Source organism: Rana temporaria, chromosome 10, assembly GCF_905171775.1.
Source record: "Rana temporaria chromosome 10, aRanTem1.1, whole genome shotgun sequence".
Taxonomy (NCBI): domain Eukaryota; kingdom Metazoa; phylum Chordata; class Amphibia; order Anura; family Ranidae; genus Rana; species Rana temporaria.
Genome location: NC_053498.1, coordinates 60,498,832 through 60,504,712, shown reverse-complemented (window position 1 = coordinate 60,504,712; position 5,881 = coordinate 60,498,832). Strand labels below are relative to the sequence as shown.

The window sequence follows — 5,881 nt, the reverse complement described above, 5'->3', positions numbered from 1 at the left end:
TTTTCCAGAACTTACTAACTGGAAACCAGGGGAGGTGTCTCTGAGTCTGAGCACAGGTGGCCACACCCACTCCTGCACTAGAACACTCCCAGTCCCAGATCAAAACAAACAGGCCTAGTTTAATGCATAAGCCTGACTAAATTTGCCTATACTAAAACCTGAGACACCAAAAAAACTATTTTAACACCTACCAAAAGGTAGTGGGTGCTACATATACAAGTACGTTGGATTACAAGCATGCTTCCAGAACGAATTATGCTCGCTATCCAAGGTTTTACTGTAACTCTAATGTGTGCCGAGGATAACCACATTTAATGCAAATAAAGGCCTGAGTGCACAGTTAACTCCGCTTGACACTTGACACATGTATAACCAGTTAATACTGAACTTAATAATTATAATAGATGTATTAATCTGAAAGCAGGTGTTTAGACTTTTATTAGAGGGAATTGTAGCTGTGTTTAATAAGGCATGCTCAGCAGATGCCACCTTTCGCATAAACATATCCCACTCTCTTGCAGTATCATGACTCATATGAAGTTTAAAATATGCTTTTGATAAAAATTGCTAAAAGGAGGCACATATATTAACCTTTTACCAGCATCGCACACCTTTAGTTTTTTTTTTTATTTATGTGCAAAAAATGAAAAAAATAAATACCAGGAAATATCCAGCTTTAAGAATTTGTCAGTGAAATATCTCTGTAAGTTTGTTATCACTGTGTGCGCCTGTCCTGATAATAGTATTTGTTCATGGTAATATGATATTTATACTTGGTAATTAAACGCCTACAGTAGATGAGCAGATCAGCGATATAGGAACCTAAGTTAATTGGATAATTATGTTAATTGCCATGTGCTGAATACCTGTCCTGATCTTTCTCTCTTGGGTACGCTATTAGAAAGAGGGAGTTACCTGTGTTCATTTACTAAATGTGTTTTTGTTGATGTGACTAATGCATGGTTCTGTGCTGGTTGAGGCTCTGGAAAGGGTTACAGTTTGCATCAAGCAAGCTATTTTCTCAGCTGAATGTTTGTCTCACTGCAGGAAAAGAAAACATGCATACAGCGGCTGTAGTGCAGGGACACGTCCACTTGCAATGGCTTGGTTTGATTGACACATATTTCCATAGAAAAGGTTATTGCTGGCTCTCCCCCCAGCCTGCTTCCCCAGCGGGATCCCTCTTATTAACCTCGCCGATTGTACCTTTGAAAGGCTTTCTCCCTTCAGCTTTCTCTTTCCATGAAAGGGCTGGTGGAGAAGAAGGGAAGGGGGCCCTGTTGATGAAGCTTCATGCTGAGAATAACAAAGGTCACAGCCTATCCAGAGTTTGGCAGGTGCCAGAAAATCCATCTCCTGGGGAGGTTTTAGGCTCAGGCGAGAAGGTAGGAGTTGAGGACAAATTAGTGAGCGCATACTGCTGACTCTCTGCAGAGAAGAAGACATGTGTCCAGGTGTAGGACGGCGCAGAGACATGAAAGGGGAGTTCACCGGCTGCACTGAAAAAGCTCAGTACTATTATGTAAACAGTACATAGCTGTCACACGGCATACACCGACCACCTGTGCTCCGATCGATGAAACATACAGAAAAATGAGAGCCCCTGTGAGTCCATCATGGCAGTTTGCTCCTTCGTTACAATGGAGAACATATTTCTTATTTTTTTCATTAGGAAAGCATATTTATATTTATAGATCTATTATACCGATTTATACACTTATTGGTTTCAGGCTTGGATGTTGAAGCTGTTATGCCGCGTATAGACGGTCGTTTTTTGTGATGAAAAAAAACGACGTTTTTGAAAACGTCATTTAAAATGACCGTGTGTGGGGAAAACGTTGTTTTATGTCTTCTGAAAAACGACAAAAAAAAAATTCGAACATGCTCAAATTTTTTGTGTCGTTTTTCAAAACTTCGTTTTTTGTATCAATTAAAATGATAGTGTGTGGGCAAAACGACGTTAAAAACGACATTTTTAAACCCGCGCATGCTCAGAAGCAAGTTATGAAGCAAGCTTCAATGGAACAGAGTGCCGTCGTACGTGCTGAACGTAACCGCGCTTTGCTAGAGCATTTTGAAAAACGATGGTGTGTAGGCAACGTCGTTTTTTGAAAATTAAGTTTCAAAAACTTCGTTTTTTTTCATCACATAAAACGTCGTTTTGTTTCATCACAAAAAATTACCGTCTGTACGCGGCATTATGTGATGATGGAAAGTTGTTTTCTTAGAGAAATTGTGGATGCTTTTGCACCTTTAGTAACATGATACAAATGTATCTAGGGTGTAACATGTTACCAAAGAGCACCTGCCTGCACCCCTCCAATCCCAATTTACAGTTTAAAAATCGCATGGCCCACACAGCCGCATTGTTCATCCACAGTGGCCTGTGAATGAATGAACTACAACTACATTCTGCCACCGTGCCAGACAGCTTAAGGCTCCATTCACACCTAGGCAGACAAATTTGCAGCGTTTTGTCGCCGCAAATCGCGGTACAAATAGCGGCGTTTTGTACCGCGATTTGCGGTGACAAAACGCCGGTATTGTCCACCTAGATGTGCCCCAGATTGACCCCCTCTATGGAGATGGTTCCCATCTCCTAGCCGAACGCCGAAAGCCGCCTGAAAAAAAGGTCTGGGACCTTTTTTCAGGCGGCAGGCGTCCGGCGTCCGGCGTTCAGCGTGGAGATGTGAACCATCTCCATGGAGGGACATGTGTTTTCATCCCTCTGGCGGCAGCGGCGTAGCACTACAGGCGTAAAAACGCCTAGGTGTGAATGGGGGCTCAGGGTTCTCAATGAACTGCGAGGGCGCTAGTGAGCGCTCTTGTAGTTCATTGTTCTTCCTGCTCTCCAGTAACTGTCTGCCCATAAGCAAAATGACATGGCACATTAAAAATGAGAAGCGGGGGGCACTGACGACAGTGACATGTCACATTAAAGAAAGTTGAGAAGCGGGGAGAGGGGGTGTTCTGCTGTCGGAAATGACATCTTACATTAAATTGAGAAGCAGGGGGTGCTGACTTCTTACCTCTTCTCCCATGCAGCCAGCGAGTTGAGAAGCGGGGTGAGGGGGCGAAAATGACTTCTCACCAGGCGGGGCCTCTAGTAATTTGGGGGGCCCTTCGCAGCTTTGCGGGGCCCTAAGCGGCTTGCATAGTGAGCCTATAGGGCGGATCGGCCCTGACAGGAAGACAGCTTTATTGAGATTTTGCAGGAGCCTGACATTGCACCCTCTAAAATTTGTACATTTATTTTATTTATTTTTTAAAGATGAACTTAGCTCCACATAATTTTTTCAGGGTTTCTGACACAATAGACAGGATTCAGTCACTATTGAAAGTGCGCCTATGCTTAGACTATGAACATTAAAGCGGTACTAAACTCTTCTAATCAACATTAACTATTATTAATCCTTGTGCTACCAGCATTAGTAAACAGATAAGGTGTATTATATTTTCTTGTTTTAACTATATTTTTACATTTCTACAGTTGCTTCTGGTTTCTAGCCTAAGCCAAAATGATGTCATACATCCCAGGAGTCTTCATTTTTTTTTCATCTGGAAGAGGGGGTTATTTCAGCTAAGCAAAGCACGCCCTTCTGCTTGCATGCATGAGCTTGAGGCAGATGGATTCCAGGAAATAAATGCTACATGAATCATCTCCCATACACGGGATGGCTGCAGCTAGAAATGCTGGGGGGTCCAAATGATTTCTGAACAAAATAAAGCATGGAGACATAGGAGGATGGCCAAGTTTGCTTTAAATTATTAAAATGTATTAAATATCATTTTCAGTTTGTGGTGCTTAAATACAGTTAGGTTCTGCTTTAAGCTGAACTTCGGGAAAACTGAACTTGGAGAAACCCTTGTTGGCAAGCACAGACATAAGAGGTTTCTTGTAGTTGGTGACCAGGTTTGCGCACATCTCAGAAGGGATTTTGGTCCACTCTTCTTTACAGATCTTCTCGAAATCCTTAAGGTTTCTTGGCTATCTCTTGACAACTCAAAGTTTCAGCTCCCTTCATAAGTTTTCTATAGGATTAAGGTCTGGAGATTGACTTGGCCACTCCATGACTTTAATGTGCTTCTTCTTGACCCATCCATGACCCATCTTTAGTGTTCTGGCTGAGGGAAGAAGGTTCTCATCCAAGAGATTATAATACATAGCACCATACATTGGCCCCCCAATGTGGTAAAGCCGTCTGTACCTTTAGCAGAGAAATAGCCCCAAAGCATAATGTTTCCATCTCCGTGCTTGACTTTAGGGATGGTGTTTTTAGGGTCATAGTCAGCATTTTTCTTCTTCCAAACATGGCGAGACGAGTTATTGCCAAAGAGCTCAATTTTGTTCTCATCTGAGAAACAAAACTTTCCCCCAATCCTTCTCTAAATCATTCAGATGTTCATTGGCATGACTGTACATGTGCCATCTTGAGGAAGGGGATTCGCCATGTTTGGAGGAAGAAAAATACTGACTATGACCCTAAGAACACCATCTCTACAGTCAAGCACAGAGGTGAAAACATTATGCTTCGGGGTTGTTTCTTTACCAAAGGTACAGACCAACTTTGCTGCATTGAAGGGCCAATGGATGTGGCCATATATTGTAAAATCTTGGATGAGAACCTTCTTCCCAGAACACTGAAGATGGGTCGTGGATGGGTCTTTCAACATGACAATAACCCAAAACGTGGCTCAAGAAGAAGCACATAAAGGTCATAGCGTGGCCTAGCCAGTCTCAAGTCCTTAGTCCTATAGAAAATGTATGGAGGGAGCTGAAAGCCAAAAAAACCTTAAGGATTTAAAGAAGATCTGTAAAGAAGAGTGGACCAAAATCCCTCCTGATATGTGTCCAAACCTGGTCACCAACTACAAGAAACGTCTTACCTCTGTGCTTGCCGACAAGAGTTTCTCCACCAAGTACTAAGTCATGTTTTGCTTGTGAATCGTATACTTATTTTTAGGGCTGCGGAAATTAACGATTAATTGTTCGATTAATCGTTAATTTCTTTGATCGACTAAAATAATTTTGATCGACGATCCGCGGAGTGAGCTCCGCGGTCTCGCCGATAGGAAAGGCCGCGGCTTCGGCCTAGCTCTGGAGCCGCGGCCATCTTGGTCCACCCGGCGGCAACCAAGTAGCGGCGCTCTGACATCATCATCACCCGCCCGCCTGCTTGTATATTCCCCGCACGTGTCAGCTACTCTGCGGATGGGTCTGCCTGCCTGCTTTAAGTAGGTAAGAGAGGACAACCATCATGTATACGATTATGAAAGCATGGAGGTGTATAGAAAAGCATGGGGGCAGATATGTATAGAAAAGCATGGGGGCAGATATGTATAGAACAGCATGGGGGCAGATGTGTATAGAAAAGCATGGGGGCAGATGTGTATAGAAAAGCATGGGGGCAGATGTGTATAGAAAAGCATGGGGGCAGATGTGTATAGAAAAGCATGGGGGCAGATGTGTATAGAAAAGCATGGGGGCAGATGTGTATAGAAAAGCATGGGGGCGGATGTGTATAGAAAAGCATCTGCCCCATGCTTTAATATACACTTCTGCCCCCATACTGCAAGAATAGACACATCTGCCCCCATGCTGTAATAGACACATCTGCCCCCATGCTGTAATAGACACATCTGCCCCCATACTTTAATATACACATCTGCCCCCATACTGCAAGAATATACACATCTGCCCCCATGCTGTAATAGACACATCTGCCCCCATGCTTTAATATACACATCTGCCCCCATACTGCAAGAATATACACATCTGCCCCCATGTTGTAATGTACACATGGGGCAGATGTGTATATTCTTGCAGTATGGGGGCAAATGTGTATATTCTTGCAGTATGGGGGCAAACTGTATATTACAG

The 5,881-nt window shown here is 43.2% G+C and overlaps 1 long non-coding RNA gene across 1 annotated transcript; it reads left to right on the top strand.

Moving 5' to 3' along the window:
• The first annotated feature begins 1,151 nt into the window (after positions 1-1,151).
• LOC120916061 lies at positions 1,152-3,784 on the top strand. Its single transcript, XR_005743940.1, has 2 exons — positions 1,152-1,605; positions 3,491-3,784. It is a non-coding gene; the product is annotated as an uncharacterized LOC120916061 (long non-coding RNA).
• The last annotated feature ends 2,097 nt before the right edge of the window (positions 3,785-5,881 follow it).